This window comes from Oncorhynchus masou, chromosome 13 (assembly GCF_036934945.1).
Source record: "Oncorhynchus masou masou isolate Uvic2021 chromosome 13, UVic_Omas_1.1, whole genome shotgun sequence".
In the NCBI taxonomy this organism is placed as follows: Eukaryota; Metazoa; Chordata; class Actinopteri; order Salmoniformes; family Salmonidae; genus Oncorhynchus; species Oncorhynchus masou.
The window spans coordinates 91,819,130-91,835,924 of NC_088224.1; positions in this window are offsets into that span (position 1 = coordinate 91,819,130).

The following is a 16,795-nucleotide window of genomic DNA, read 5'->3' on the forward strand; positions in this document are numbered from 1 at the left end:
TCAGAGTCAGTGTGGAGGTTATATACACACGGTACAGAGTCAATGTGGAGGCTATATACAGGGGGCACCTGTAATGAGTCAATGTGGAGGTTATATACAGGGGGTACCAGTACAGAGTCAGTGTGGAGGTTATATACAGGGGTACCAGTACAGAGTCAGTGTGGAGGTTATATACAGGGGGTACCAGTACAGAGTTAGTGTGGAGGATATATACAGGGGTACCAGTACCGAGTCAGTGTGGAGGTTATATACAGGGGGTACCGGTACCGAGTCAGTGTGGAGGTTATATACAGGGGGTACCGGTACAGAGTCAATGTGGAGGCTATATACAGGGTGTACCGGTACAGAGTCAATGTGGAGGCTATATACAGGGGGTACCGGTACAGAGTCAATGTGGAGGCTATATACAGGGTGTACCGGTACAGAGTCAATGTGGAGGCTATATACAGGGGGTACCAGTACCGAGTCAGTGTTGAGGTTATATACAGGGGGCACCGGTGCCGAGTCTGTGTGGAGGTTATATACAGGGGGTGCCGAGTCTGTGCTGAGGTACAGGCTAGTTGAGGTAATCTGTACATGTAGGTGGGGGCGAAGTGACTATGCATATTTTATGGTTTCCTGTTTTCACCAGAATGGCAAATGCACTCTAAGTGTATCATCTTCCTCTTGTGGTCTAATGTACACCTTTTCTCTACAGTATTATGATGTACAGCTTGCTCCCATAGTAACAAACAAACACCGAGTAGCAGCAGTATACAGAGGGTTGGGGGGGGGTCAATGTAAATTGTCCAGTGTTGATTTTTATGAATTGTCCAGCAGTCTAATGGCTTGGGGGTTAGAAGCTGTTGAGGAGCCTTTTGGCCCTAGACTTGGCGCTCCGGTACCGCTTGCCGTGTGGTAGAGAAAACAGCCTCTAACTTGGATGACTGGAGTCTCTGACAATTTCATGGGCTTTCCTCTGACACCGCCTAGTATATAGGACCTGGATGGCAGGAAGCTTGGTCCCAGTGATATACTGGGCCGCACCTACTACCCTCTGTAGCGCCTTACGGTCAGATGCCGAGCAGTTGCCATACCAGGCGTTGATGCAACCGGTCAGGATGCTCTCGATGGTGCAGCTGTATAACGTTTTGAGCACCTGAGGTCCCATGTCAAGTCTTTTCAGTCTCCTGAGGGGGAAAAGGTTTTGTTGTGCCCTCTTCACGACTGTCTTGGTGTGTTTGGACCATGATAGTTTGTTGTTGATGTGGACACCAAGGACCATGATAGTTCGTTGGTGATGTGGACACCAAGGAACTTGAAACTCTCGACCCGGTCCACTACAGCCCTGGCGATGTTAATGGAGGCCTGTTCATCCCGCCTTTTCCTGTAGTCCACGATCAGCTCCTTAGTCTTGCTCACATTGAGGGAGAGGTTGTTGTCATGGCACCACACTGCCAGTTCTCTGACCTCCTCCTTATAGGCCATCTCATCGTTGTCGGGGATCAGGCCTACAACTGTTGTGTCGTCAGCAAACTTAATTATGGTGTTGGAGTGAACAGGGAATACAGGGGACTAAGTACACACCCCTTAGGGGCCCCCGTGTTGAGGATCAGCTTAGCAGATGTGTTGTTGCCTATCCTCACCACCTGGGGCGGCCCGTCAGGAAGTCCAGGATCCTGTTGCAGAGGGAGGTGTTTAGTCCCAGAGTCCTTAGTTTAGTGATGAGCTTCGTGGGCACTATGGTGTTGAACGCTGAGCTGTAGTCAATGAACAGCATTCTCACATAGGTGTTCCTTTTGTCCAGGTGGGAAAGGGCAGTGTGGAGTGCGATTGCGTCATCTGTGGATCTGTTGGGGCGGTATGTGAATTGGAGTGGGTCTGGGGTTTCTGGGAGGATGCTGTTGATGTGAGCCATGACCAGCATTTCAAAGCACTTCATGGCTACCAACGTGAGAGCCACGGGGCAGTAATCATTTACCTTCGCTTCTTTGGGCACAGGGACTATGTTGGTCTGCTTGAAACATGTAGGTATTACAGACTTGGTCAGGGAGAGGTTGAAAATGTCAGTGAAGACACTTGACAGTTGGTCCACGCATGCTCTGAGTACACATCCTGGTAATCCGTCTGGCCCAGCAGCTTTGTGTATGTTGACCTGTTTAAAGGATTTGTTCACATCGGCTACCGAGAGCGTTATCACACAGTCATCCAGAACACCTGGTGCTCTCGTGCATGCTTCAGTGTTGCTTGACTCGAAGCGAGCATAAAAGGCATTTAGCTAGTCTGGTAGGCTTGCGTTACTGGGCAGCTCGCACCTGGGTTTCCCTTTGTAGTCCAGAATAGTTTTCAAGTCCTGCCACATCCGACGAGCGTCAGAACCGGTGTAGTATAATTCAATCTTAATCCTGTACTGACGCTTTGCTTGTTTGATGGTTCGTCTGAGGGCATAGTGGGATTTCTTATAAGTGTCTGGATTAGTCTCCCGCTCCTTGAAAGCAGCAGCTCTAGCCTTTAGCTCGATGCGGATGTTGCCTGCAATCCAAGGCTTCTGGTTGGGATATGTACGTACAGTCACTGTGGGGACGACGTCGTCGATGCACTTATTGTTGAAGCCGATGATTGAGGTGGTATTGGATGAATCCCGGAACACATTCCAGTCTGCTAGCGAAACAGTCCTGTAGTGTAGCATCCGCGTCATCTGACCACTTCCGTATTGGGTGAGTCACTGATACTTCCTGCTTTAGTTTTTGCTTGTAAACAAGAATCACGACGATAGAATTGTAGTCAGATTTTCCAAATGGAAGACGGGGGAGAGCTTTGAACGCGACTCTGTGGAGTAAAGGTGGTCTAGAGTTTTGTTTTTCCTGGTTGCACATGTGACATACTGGTAAAAACATTGTAAAACTGATTTAAGTTTACCTGCAGTGTGAGTCATTTATCAGATACTCTTATCCAGAGTGACTGAGCCCTCTCCTGTACTACCGAATTGAACTTCAACTACCCGGTCAACATTCCGCGTCGCTCCACAGGTAGTATCACATTTTCATTTCACTTCATTACAGTACAACGGTTTGATTTGTTTGATCGTAGCTAGCCAGCTACATAGCCGTCTTTGTATCTAAGACAATTGTGTAGTCTAGAGCGATTTTCTAGGTTAGCTGGCCAGCTATTGTCGTTCTTTTAACGTAGCTAGCCAGCTAGCCCCGAATAACAGCACTGTAGAAACTATTACAGTACAACGGTTTGATTTGTTTGATCGTAGCTAGCTAGCTACATAGCCGTCTTTGTATCTAAGACAATTGTGTAGCCTAGAGCGATTTTCTAGGTTAGCTAGCCAGCTATTGTCGTTCTTTTAAGGTAACGTAACGCAATTAACCTGCTAGCTAGCCAGCTAGCCCCCGAATAGCAGCACTGTAGAAACTATTACACTCGACGGAACGACTTGATTAGTGTAGTGTCAACATCGCAGCCACTACCAGCTAGCCTACTCCAGCAGTACTGTATCATTTCAATCATTTTAGTCAATAAGATTCTTGCTACGTAAGCTTAACTTTCTGAACATTCGAGACGTGTAGTCCACTTGTCATTCAATCTCCTTTGCATTAGCGTAGCCTCCTCTGTAGCCTGTCAACTATGTGTCTATCTATCCCTGTTCTCTCCTCTCTGCACAGACCATACAAACGCTCCACACCGCGTGGCCGCGGCCACCCTAATCTGGTGGTCCCAGCGCGCACGACCCACGTGGAGTTCCAGGTCTCCGGTAGCCTCTGGAACTGCCGATCTGCGGCCAACAAGGCAGAGTTCATCTCAGCCTATGCCTCCCTCCAGTCCCTCGACTTCTTGGCACTGACGGAAACATGGATCACCACAGATAACACTGCTACTCCTACTGCTCTCTCTTCGTCCGCCCACGTGTTCTCGCACACCCCGAGAGCTTCTGGTCAGCGGGGTGGTGGCACCGGGATCCTCATCTCTCCCAAGTGGTCATTCTCTCTCTCTCCCTTACCCATCTGTCTATCGCCTCCTTTGAATTCCATGCTGTCACAGTTACCAGCCCTTTCAAGCTTAACATCCTTATCATTTATCGCCCTCCAGGTTCCCTCGGAGAGTTCATCAATGAGCTTGATGCCTTGATAAGCTCCTTTCCTGAGGACGGCTCACCTCTCACAGTCCTGGGCGACTTTAACCTCCCCACGTCTACCTTTGACTCATTCCTCTCTGCCTCCTTCTTTCCACTCCTCTCCTCTTTTGACCTCACCCTCTCACCTTCCCCCCTACTCACAAGGCAGGCAATACGCTCGACCTCATCTTTACTAGATGCTGTTCTTCCACTAACCTCATTGCAACTCCCCTCCAAGTCTCCGACCACTACCTTGTATCCTTTTCCCTCTCGCTCTCATCCAACACTTCCCACACTGCCCCTACTCGGATGGTATCACGCCGTCCCAACCTTCGCTCTCTCTCCCCCGCTACTCTCTCCCTCTTCCATCCTATCATCTCCTCCCTCTGCTCATACCTTCTCCAACCTATCTCCTGATTCTGCCTCCTCAACCCTCCTCTCTTCCCTTTCTGCATCCTTTGACTCTCTATGTCCCCTATCCTCCAGGCCGGCTCGGTCCTCCCCTCCCGCTCCGTGGCTCGATGACTCATTGCGAGCTCACAGAACAGAGCTCCGGGCAGCCGAGCGGAAATGGAGGAAAACTCGCCTCCCTGCGGACCTGGCATCCTTTCACTCCCTCCTCTCTACATTTTCCTCCTCTGTCTCTGCTGCTAAAGCCACTTTCTACCACTCTAAATTCCAAGCATCTGCCTCTAACCCTAGGAAGCTCTTTGCCACCTTCTCCTCCCTCCTGAATCCTCCTCCCCCTCCCCCCCTCCTCCCTCTCTGCAGATGACTTCGTCAACCATTTTGAAAAGAAGGTCGACGACATCCGATCCTCGTTTGCTAAGTCAAACGACACCGATGGTTCTGCTCACACTGCCCTACCCTGTGCTCTGACCTCTTTCTCCCCTCTCTCTCCAGATGAAATCTCGCTTCTTGTGACGGCCGGCCGCCCAACAACCTGCCCGCTTGACCCTATCCCCTCCTCTCTTCTCCAGACCATTTCCGGAGACCTTCTCCCTTACCTCACCTCCCTCATCAACTCATCCCTGACCGCTGGCTACGTCCCTTCCGTCTTCAAGAGAGCGAGAGTTGCACCCCTTCTGAAAAAAACCTACACTCGATCCCTCCGATGTCAACAACTACAGACCAGTATCCCTTCTTTCTTTTCTCTCCAAAACTCTTGAACGTGCCGTCCTTGGCCAGCTCTCCCGCTATCTCTCTCAGAATGACCTTCTTGATCCAAATCAGTCAGGTTTCAAGACTAGTCATTCAACTGAGACTGCTCTTCTCTGTATCACGGAGGCACTCCGCACTGCTAAAGCTAACTCTCTCTCCTCTGCTCTCATCCTTCTAGACCTATCGGCTGCCTTCGATACTGCGAACCATCAGATCCTCCTCTCCACCCTCTCCGAGTTGGGCATCTCCGGCGCGGCCCACGCTTGGATTGCGTCCTACCTGACAGGTCGCTCCTACCAGGTCCTCGCCACGCGCTCTCACCACTGGTGTCCCCCAGGGCTCTGTTCTAGGCCCTCTCCTATTCTCGCTATACACCAAGTCACTTGGCTCTGTCATAACCTCACATGGTCTCTCCTATCATTGCTATGCAGACGACACACAATTAATCTTCTCCTTTCCCCCTTCTGATGACCAGGTGGCGAATCGCATCTCTGCATGTCTGGCAGACATATCAGTGTGGATGACGGATCACCACCTCAAGCTGAACCTCGGCAAGACGGAGCTGCTCTTCCTCCCGGGGAAGGACTGCCCGTTCCATGATCTCGCCATCACGGTTGACAACTCCATTGTGTCCTCCTCCCAGAGCGCTAAGAACCTTGGCGTGATCCTGGACAACACCCTGTCGTTCTCAACCAACATCATGGCGGTGGCCCGTTCCTGTAGGTTCATGCTCTACAACATCCACAGAGTACGACCCTGCCTCACACAGGAAGCGGCGCAGGTCCTAATCCAGGCACTTGTCATCTCCCGTCTGGATTACTGCAACTCGCTGTTGGCTGGGCTCCCTGCCTGTGCCATTAAACCCCCTACAACTCATCCAGAACGCCGCAGCCCGTCTGGTGTTCAACCTTCCCAAGTTCTCTCACGTCACCCCGCTCCTCCGCTCTCTCCACTGGCTTCCAGTTGAAGCTCGCATCCGCTACAAGACCATGGTGCTTGCCTACGGAGCTGTGAGGGGAACGGCACCGCAGTACCTCCAGGCTCTGATCAGGCCCTACACCCAAGCAAGGGCACTGCGTTCATCCACCTCTGGCCTGCTCGCCTCCCTACCATTGAGGAAGTACAGTTCCCGCTCAGCCCAGTCAAAACTGTTCGCTGCTCTGGCCCCCAATGGTGGAACAAACTCCCTCACGACGCCAGGACAGCGGAGTCAATCACCACCTTCCGGAGACACCTGAAACCCCACCTCTTCAAGGAATACCTAGGATAGGATAAGTAATCCTTCTCACCACCCCCCCCCTTAATGATTTAGATGCACTATTGTAAAGTGGCTGTTCCACTGGATGTCAGAAGGTGAATTCACCAATTTGTAAGTCGCTCTGGATAAGAGCGTCTGCTAAATGACTTAAATGTAAATGTAATGTAAATGTACTCCCTGTTCACCCACGACTGCGTGGCCATGCACGCCTCCAACTCAATCATCAAGTTTGCAGACGACACTACAGTGGTAGGCTTGATTACCAACAACAACGAGACGGCCTACAGGGAGGAGGTGAGGGCCCTCGGAATGTGGTGTCAGGAAAATAACCTCACACTCAACGTCAACAAAACTAAAGAGATGATTGTGGACTTCAGGAAACAGCAGAGGGAGCACCCCCCCTATCCACATCGATGGGACAGTAGTGGAGAGGGAAGTAAGTATTAAGTTCCTCGGCGTACACATCACAGAAAAACTGAATTGGTCCACTCACACAGACAGCGTGGTGAAGAAGGCGCAGCAGGTCCTCTTTAACCTCAGAAGGCTGAAGAAACTGAAGAAAAGCACTCACAAACTTCTACAGATGCACAATCGAGAGCATCCTGTCGGGCTGTATCACCGCCTGGTACGGCAACTGCTCCGCCCACAACCGTAAGGCTCTCCAGAGGGTAGTGAGGTCTGCACAACGTATCACCGGGGCAAACTACCTGCCCTCCAGGACACCTACACCACCCGATGTTACAGGAAGGCCATAAAGATCATCAAGGACAACACCCACCGAGCCACTGCCTGTTCACCCCGCTATCATCCAGAAGGCGAGGTCAGTACAGGTGCATCAAAGCTGGGACCGAGAGACTGAAAAACAGCTTCAATCTCAAGGCCATCAGACTGTTAAACAGCCACCACTAACATTGAGTGGCTGCTGCCAACACACTGACTCAACTCCAGCCACTTTAATAATGGCAATTGATGTAAAATATATCACAAGCCACTACAATGCCACTTAATATAATGTTTACATACCCTACATAATTAAATAATCTCATATGTATACGTATATACTGTACTCTATATCATCTACTGCATCTTTATGTAATACATGTATCACTAGGCACTTTAAACTATGCCACTTTGTTTACATACTCATCTCATATGTATATACTGTACTCGATACCATCTACTGCATCTTGCCTATGCTGCTCTGCACCATCACTCATTCATATATCTTCATGTACATATTCTTTATCCCTTTACACTTGTGTGTATAAGGTAGTAGTTATGGAATTGTTAGGTTAGATTACTCGTTGGTTATTACTGCATTGTCGGAACTAGAAGCACAAGCATTTCGCTATTAAGCACTCGCATTAACATCTGCTAACCATGTGTATGTGACCAATAACATCTGCTAACCATGTGTATGTGACCAATAACATCTGCTAACCATGTGTATGTGACCAATAACATCTGCTAACCATGTGTATCTGACCAATAACAGCTGCTAACCATGTGACCAATAACATCTGCTAACCATGTGTATGTGACCAATAACATCTGCTAACCATGTGTATGTGACCATTAACATCTGCTAACCATGTGTTTGTGACCAATTACATCTGCTAACCATGTGTATGTGACCAATAACATCTGCTAACCATGTGTATCAAATCAAATTTATTTATATAGCCCTTCGTACATCAGCTGATATCTCAAAGTGCTCTACAGAAACCCAGCCTAAAACCCCAAACAGCAAGCAATGCAGGTGTAGAAGCACGGTGGTTAGGAAAAACTCCCTAGAAAGGCCAAAACCTAGGAAGAAACATTGAGAGGAACCAGGCTATGTGGGGTGGCCAGTCCTCTTCTGGCTGTGCCGGGTGGAGATTATAACAGAACATGGCCAAGATGTTCAAATGTTCATAAATGACCAGCATGGTCGAATAATAATAAGGCAGAACAGTTGAAACTGGAGCAGCAGCACGGCCAGGTGGACTGGGGACAGCAAGGAGTCATCATGTCAGGTAGTCCTGGGGCATGGTCCTAGGGCTCAGGTCCTCCGAGAGAGAGAAAGAGAGAGAGAAGGAGAGAATTAGAGAACGCACACTTAGATTCACACAGGACACCGAATTGGACAGGAGAAGTACTCCAGATATAACAAACTGACCCCAGCCCGCCGACACATAAAGTACTGCAGCATAAATACTGGAGGCTGAGTATGTGTATGTGACCAATAACATCTGCTAACCATGTGTATGTGACCAATAACATCTGCTAACCATGTGTATGTGACCAATGTCATCTGCGAACCATGTGTATGTGACCAATAACATCTGCTAACCATGTGTATGTGACCAGTAACATCTGCTAACCATGTGTATGTGACCAGTAACATCTGCTAACCATGTGTACGTGACCATTAACATCTGCTAACCATGTGTATGTGACCATTAACATCTGCTAACCATGTGTATGTGACCATTGACATCTGCTAACCATGTGTATGTGACCATTAACATCTGCTAACCATGTTTATTTGACCATTAACATCTGCTAACCATATGTATATGACCATTAACATCTGCTAACCATGTGACCAGTAACATCTGCTAACCATGTGTATGTGACCAATAACATCTGCTAACCATGTGTGTCACCAATAACATCTGCTAACCATGTGTATGTGACCAATAACATCTGCTAACCATGTGTATGTCACCAAATAACATCTGCTAACCATGTGTATGTGACCAATAACATCTGCTAACCATGTGTATGTGACCAATAACATCTGCTAACCATGTGTATGTGACCAATAACATCTGCTAACCATGTGTATGTGACCAATAACATCTACTAACCATGTGTATGTGACGATTAACATCTGCTAACCATGTGTATGTGACGATTAACATCTGCTAACCATGTGTATGTGACCAATGTCATCTGCTAACCATGTGTATGTGAGTAATAACATCTGCTAACCATGTGTATGTGACCAATAACATCTGCTAACCATGTGTATGTGACCATTAACATCTGCTAACCATGTGTATGTGACCAATAACATCTGCTAACCATGTGTATGTGACCAATAACATCTGCTAACCATGTGTATGTGACCAGTAACATCTGCTAACCATGTGTACGTGACCATTAACATCTGCTAACCATGTGTATGTGACCATTAACATCTGCTAACCATGTGTATGTGACCAATAACATCTGCTAACCATGTGTATGTGACCAGTAACATCTGCTAACCATGTGTACGTGACCATTAACATCTGCTAACCATGTGTATGTGACCATTAACATCTGCTAACCATTTGTATGTGACCAATAACATCTGCTAACCATGTGTATGTGACCATTGACATCTGCTAACCATGTGTATGTGACCATTAACATCTGCTAACCATGTGTATGTGACCAATAACATCTGCTAACCATGTGTATCTGACCAATAACAGCTGCTAACCATGTGACCAATAACATCTGCTAACCATGTGTATGTGACCAATAACATCTGCTAACCATGTGTATGTGACCATTAACATCTGCTAACCATGTGTTTGTGACCAATTACATCTGCTAACCATGTGTATGTGACCAATAACATCTGCTAACCATGTGTATCAAATCAAATTTATTTATATAGCCCTTCGTACATCAGCTGATATCTCAAAGTGCTCTACAGAAACCCAGCCTAAAACCCCAAACAGCAAGCAATGCAGGTGTAGAAGCACGGTGGTTAGGAAAAACTCCCTAGAAAGGCCAAAACCTAGGAAGAAACATTGAGAGGAACCAGGCTATGTGGGGTGGCCAGTCCTCTTCCGGCTGTGCCGGGTGGAGATTATAACAGAACATGGCCAAGATGTTCAAATGTTCATAAATGACCAGCATGGCCGAATAATAATAAGGCAGAACAGTTGAAACTGGAGCAGCAGCACGGCCAGGTGGACTGGGGACAGCAAGGAGTCATCATGTCAGGTAGTCCTGGGGCATGGTCCTAGGGCTCAGGTCCTCCGAGAGAGAAAAGAGAGAGAGAAGGAGAGAATTAGAGAACGAACACTTAGATTCACACAGGACACCGAATTGGACAGGAGATGTACTCCAGATATAACAAACTGACCCCAGCCCCCCGACACATAAAGTACTGCAGCATAAATACTGGAGGCTGAGTATGTGTATGTGACCAATAACATCTGCTAACCATGTGTATGTGACCAATAACATCTGCTAACCATGTGTATGTGACCAATAACATCTGCTAACCATGTGTATGTGACAAATAAACACGGTTAACCATGTGTATGTGACCAATGTCATCTGCGAACCATGTGTATGTGACCAATAACATCTGCTAACCATGTGTATGTGACCAATAACATCTGCTAACCATGTGTATGTGACCAATAACATCTGCTAACCATGTGTATGTGACGATTAACATCTGCTAACCATGTGTATGTGACGATTAACATCTGCTAACCATGTGTATGTGACGATTAACATCTGCTAACCATGTGTATGTGACCAATGTCATCTGCTAACCATGTGTATGTGACCAATAACATCTGCTAACCATGTGTATGTGACCAATAACATCTGCTAACCATGTGTATGTGACCATTAACATCTGCTAACCATGTGTATGTGACCAATAACATCTGCTAACCATGTGTATGTGACCAATAACATCTGCTAACCATGTGTATGTGACCAGTAACATCTGCTAACCATGTGTACGTGACCATTAACATCTGCTAACCATGTGTACGTGACCATTAACATCTGCTAACCATGTGTATGTGACCATTGACATCTGCTAACCATGACCAATAACATCTGCTAACCATGTGTATGTGACGATTAACATCTGCTAACCATGTGTATGTGACAATTAACATCTGCTAACCATGTGTATGTGACGATTAACATCTGCTAACCATGTGTATGTGACCAATGTCATCTGCTAACCATGTGTATGTGAGTAATAACATCTGCTAACCATGTGTATGTGACCAATAACATCTGCTAACCATGTGTATGTGACCATTAACATCTGCTAACCATGTGTATGTGACCAATAACATCTGCTAACCATGTGTAAGTGACCAGTAACATCTGCTAACCATGTGTATGTGACCAATAACATCTGCTAACCATGTGTATGTGACCATTAACATCTGCTAACCATGTGTTTGTGACCAATTACATCTGCTAACCATGTGTATGTGACCAATAACATCTGCTAACCATGTGTATCAAATCAAATTTATTTATATAGCCCTTCGTACATCAGCTGATATCTCAAAGTGCTCTACAGAAACCCAGCCTAAAACCCCAAACAGCAAGCAATGCAGGTGTAGAAGCACGGTGGTTAGGAAAAACTCCCTAGAAAGGCCAAAACCTAGGAAGAAACATTGAGAGGAACCAGGCTATGTGGGGTGGCCAGTCCTCTTCCGGCTGTGCCGGGTGGAGATTATAACAGAACATGGCCAAGATGTTCAAATGTTCATAAATGACCAGCATGGCCGAATAATAATAAGGCAGAACAGTTGAAACTGGAGCAGCAGCACGGCCAGGTGGACTGGGGACAGCAAGGAGTCATCATGTCAGGTAGTCCTGGGGCATGGTCCTAGGGCTCAGGTCCTCCGAGAGAGAGAAAGAGAGAGAGAAGGAGAGAATTAGAGAACGCACACTTAGATTCACACAGGACACCGAATTGGACAGGAGATGTACTCCAGATATAACAAACTGACCCCAGCCCCCCGACACATAAAGTACTGCAGCATAAATACTGGAGGCTGAGTATGTGTATGTGACCAATAACATCTGCTAACCATGTGTATGTGACCAATAACATCTGCTAACCATGTGTATGTGACCAATAACATCTGCTAACCATGTGTATGTGACAAATAAACACGGTTAACCATGTGTATGTGACCAATGTCATCTGCGAACCATGTGTATGTGACCAATAACATCTGCTAACCATGTGTATGTGACCAATAACATCTGCTAACCATGTGTATGTGACCAATAACATCTGCTAACCATGTGTATGTGACGATTAACATCTGCTAACCATGTGTATGTGACGATTAACATCTGCTAACCATGTGTATGTGACGATTAACATCTGCTAACCATGTGTATGTGACCAATGTCATCTGCTAACCATGTGTATGTGACCAATAACATCTGCTAACCATGTGTATGTGACCAATAACATCTGCTAACCATGTGTATGTGACAATTAACATCTGCTAACCATGTGTATGTGACCAATAACATCTGCTAACCATGTGTATGTGACCAATAACATCTGCTAACCATGTATGTGACCAGTAACATCTGCTAACCATGTGTACGTGACCATTAACATCTGCTAACCATGTGTACGTGACCATTAACATCTGCTAACCATGACCAATAACATCTGCTAACCATGTGTATGTGACGATTAACATCTGCTAACCATGTGTATGTGACAATTAACATCTGCTAACCATGTGTATGTGACGATTGACATCTGCTAACCATGTGTATGTGACCAATGTCATCTGCTAACCATGTGTATGTGAGTAATAACATCTGCTAACCATGTGTATGTGACCAATAACATCTGCTAACCATGTGTATGTGACCATTAACATCTGCTAACCATGTGTATGTGACCATTAACATCTGCTAACCATGTGTATGTGACCATTGACATCTGCTAACCATGTGTATGTGACCATTAACATCTGCTAACCATGTGTATGTGACCAGTAACATCTGCTAACCATGTGTATGTGACCATTAACATCTGCTAACCATGTGACCAGTAACATCTGCTAACCATGTGTATGTGACCAATAACATCTGCTAACCATGTGTGTCACCAAAAACATCTGATAACCATGTGTATTTGACCAATAACATCTGCTAACCATGTGTATGTCACCAAATAACATCTGCTAACCATGTGTATGTGACCAATAACATCTGCTAACCATGTGTATGTGACCAATAACATCTGCTAACCATGTGTATGTGACCAATAACATCTGTCAACCATGTGTATGTGACCAATAACATCTGCTAACCATGTGTATGTGACCATTAACATCTGCTAACCGTGTGTATGTGACCAATAACATCTGCTAACCGTGTGTATGTGACCAATAACATCTGCTAACCGTGTGTTTGTGACCAATAACATCTGCTAACCGTGTGTATGTGACCAATAACATCTGCTAACCATGTGTATGTGACCAATGTCATCTGCTAACCATGTGTATGTGACCAATAACATCTGCTAACCATGTGTATGTGACCAATAACATCTGCTAACCATGTGTATGTGACCAATAACATCTGCTAACCATGTGTATGTGACCAATAACATCTGCTAACCATGTGTATGTGACCATTAACATCTGCTAACCATGTGTATGTGACCATTAACATCTGTTAACCATGTGTATGTGACCATTAACATCTGCTAACCATGTGTATGTGACCAATAACATCTGCTAACCATGTGTGTCACCAAAAACATCTGCTAACCATGTGTATGTGACCAATAACATCTGCTAACCATGTGTATGTGACCAATAACATCTGCTAACCATGTGTATGTGACCAATAACATCTGCTAACCATGTATATGTGGCCAGTAACATCTGCTAACCATGTGTATGTGACCAATAACATCTGCTAACCATGTGTATGTGACCAATAACATCTGCTAACCATGTGTATGTGACCAATAACATCTGCTAACCATGTGTATGTCACCAATAACATCTGTTAACCATGTGTATGTGACAAATAACATCTGCTAACCATGTGTATGTGGCCAGTAACATCTGCTAACCATGTGTATGTGACCAATAACATCTGCTAACCATGTGTATGTGACCAATAACATCTGCTAACCATGTGTATGTGACCAATAACATCTGTCAACCATGTGTATGTGACCAATAACATCTGCTAACCATGCGTATGTGACCATTAACATCTGCTAACCGTGTGTATGTGACCAATAACATCTGCTAACCGTGTGTATGTGACCAATAACATCTGCTAACCGTGTGTATGTGACCAATAACATCTGCTAACCGTGTGTATGTGACCAATAACATCTGCTAACCGTGTGTATGTGACCAATAACATCTGCTAACCGTGTGTATGTGACCAATAACATCTGCTAACCATGTGTATGTGACCAATGTCATCTGCTAACCATGTGTATGTGACCAATAACATCGTCTGCCAAATGACTTAAATGTAAATGTGTATGTGACCAATAACATCTGCTAACCATGTGTATGTGACCAATAACATCTGCTAACCATGTGTATGTGACCAGTAACATATGCTAACCATGTGCATGTGACCAATAACATCTAACCATTTGTATGTGACCAATAACATCTGCTAACCGTGTGTATGTGACCAATAACATCTGCTAACCATGTGTATGTGACCAATAACATCTGTCAACCATGTGTATGTGACCAATAACATCTGCTAACCATGCGTATGTGACCATTAACATCTGCTAACCGTGTGTATGTGACCAATAACATCTGCTAACCATGTGTATGTGACCAATAACATCTGCTAACCGTGTGTATGTGACCAATAACATCTGCTAACCATGTGTATGTGACCAATAACATCTGCTAACCGTGTGTATGTGACCAATAACATCTGCTAACCATGTGTATGTGACCAATGTCATCTGCTAACCATGTGTATGTGACCAATAACATCGTCTGCCAAATGACTTAAATGTAAATGTGTATGTGACCAATAACATCTGCTAACCATGTGTATGTGACCAATAACATCTGCTAACCGTGTGTATGTGACCAATAACATCTGCTAACCATGTGTATGTGACCAATAACATCTGCTAACCATGTATATGTGACCATTAACATCTGCTAACCGTGTGTATGTGACCAATAACATCTGCTAACCGTGTGTATGTGACCAATAACATCTGCTAACCATGTGTATGTGACCAATAACATCTGCTAACCGTGTGTATGTGACCAATAACATCTGCTAACCATGTGTATGTGACCAATGTCATCTGCTAACCATGTGTATGTGACCAATAACATCGTCTGCCAAATGACTTAAATGTAAATGTGTATGTGACCAATAACATCTGCTAACCATGTGTATGTGACCAATAACATCTGCTAACCGTGTGTATGTGACCAATAACATCTGCTAACCGTGTGTATGTGACCAATAACATCTGCTAACCATGTGTATGTGACCATTAACATCTGCTAACCGTGTGTATGTGACCAATAACATCTGCTAACCGTGTGTATGTGACCAATAACATCTGCTAACCATGTGTATGTGACCAATAACATCTGCTAACCATGTATATGTGACCATTAACATCTGCTAACCGTGTGTATGTGACCAACAACATCTGCTAACCATGTGTATGTGACCAATAACATCTGCTAACCGTGTGTATGTGACCAAGGAGGGGGGGGAGGGGGGGGTTACTGTGCCACTCTATTTCCAATATATTACACTTTTTTTTTGACCGGGGCCCATAGGTCTCTGGTCAGAAGTAATGCACTATATAGGGGCTAGAATAGGGTGCTAATTGGGATGCACCGGTTGTCTCTGCAGCCGTCTTCAGTTTTCTCTATGCTCAGCTCGTCACCTGTCCGTGGGCTCCTCCAGACGGTGTCCATTTTGTACATCTGTTTACATTATCTGATCACAACAGGTATATTATTCACACCTGGTTTGTTATCTTACAGAGCCGTCAGAAAGTATTCACACCCCTTGGCTTATTCCACATTTTGTTGTGTTACAAATGGATTAAACAGATTTATTATCTCACCAATCTACACACAAATATCCCATAATCGTCACTGATTGCACATTTAGGACGGGTAACTTGTAACCGTAACCTACCCAACCCCGTGTTGGAAAACCCTGGTCTTTGTGGTTGAATCTGTGTTTGAAATGCACTGCTCGACTGAGGGACCTTACAGATTATTGTATGTGTATATGGGGTAAGTATATGTATATGTGTATACAGAGATGAGGTAAGTCATTCAACAATCAAAGCTAAAACACTTCCTGCACACATTCCGTGCAATTTATTGTGACATGTTAAGCAGGTTTTTACTCCTGAACTTATTGAGGCATCGCCATAACAAACAGGTTGAATACTTATTGACTCAATACATAAAAGCTTTTCATTTTTAATTTCTTTCAAATAATAATAATAAAAA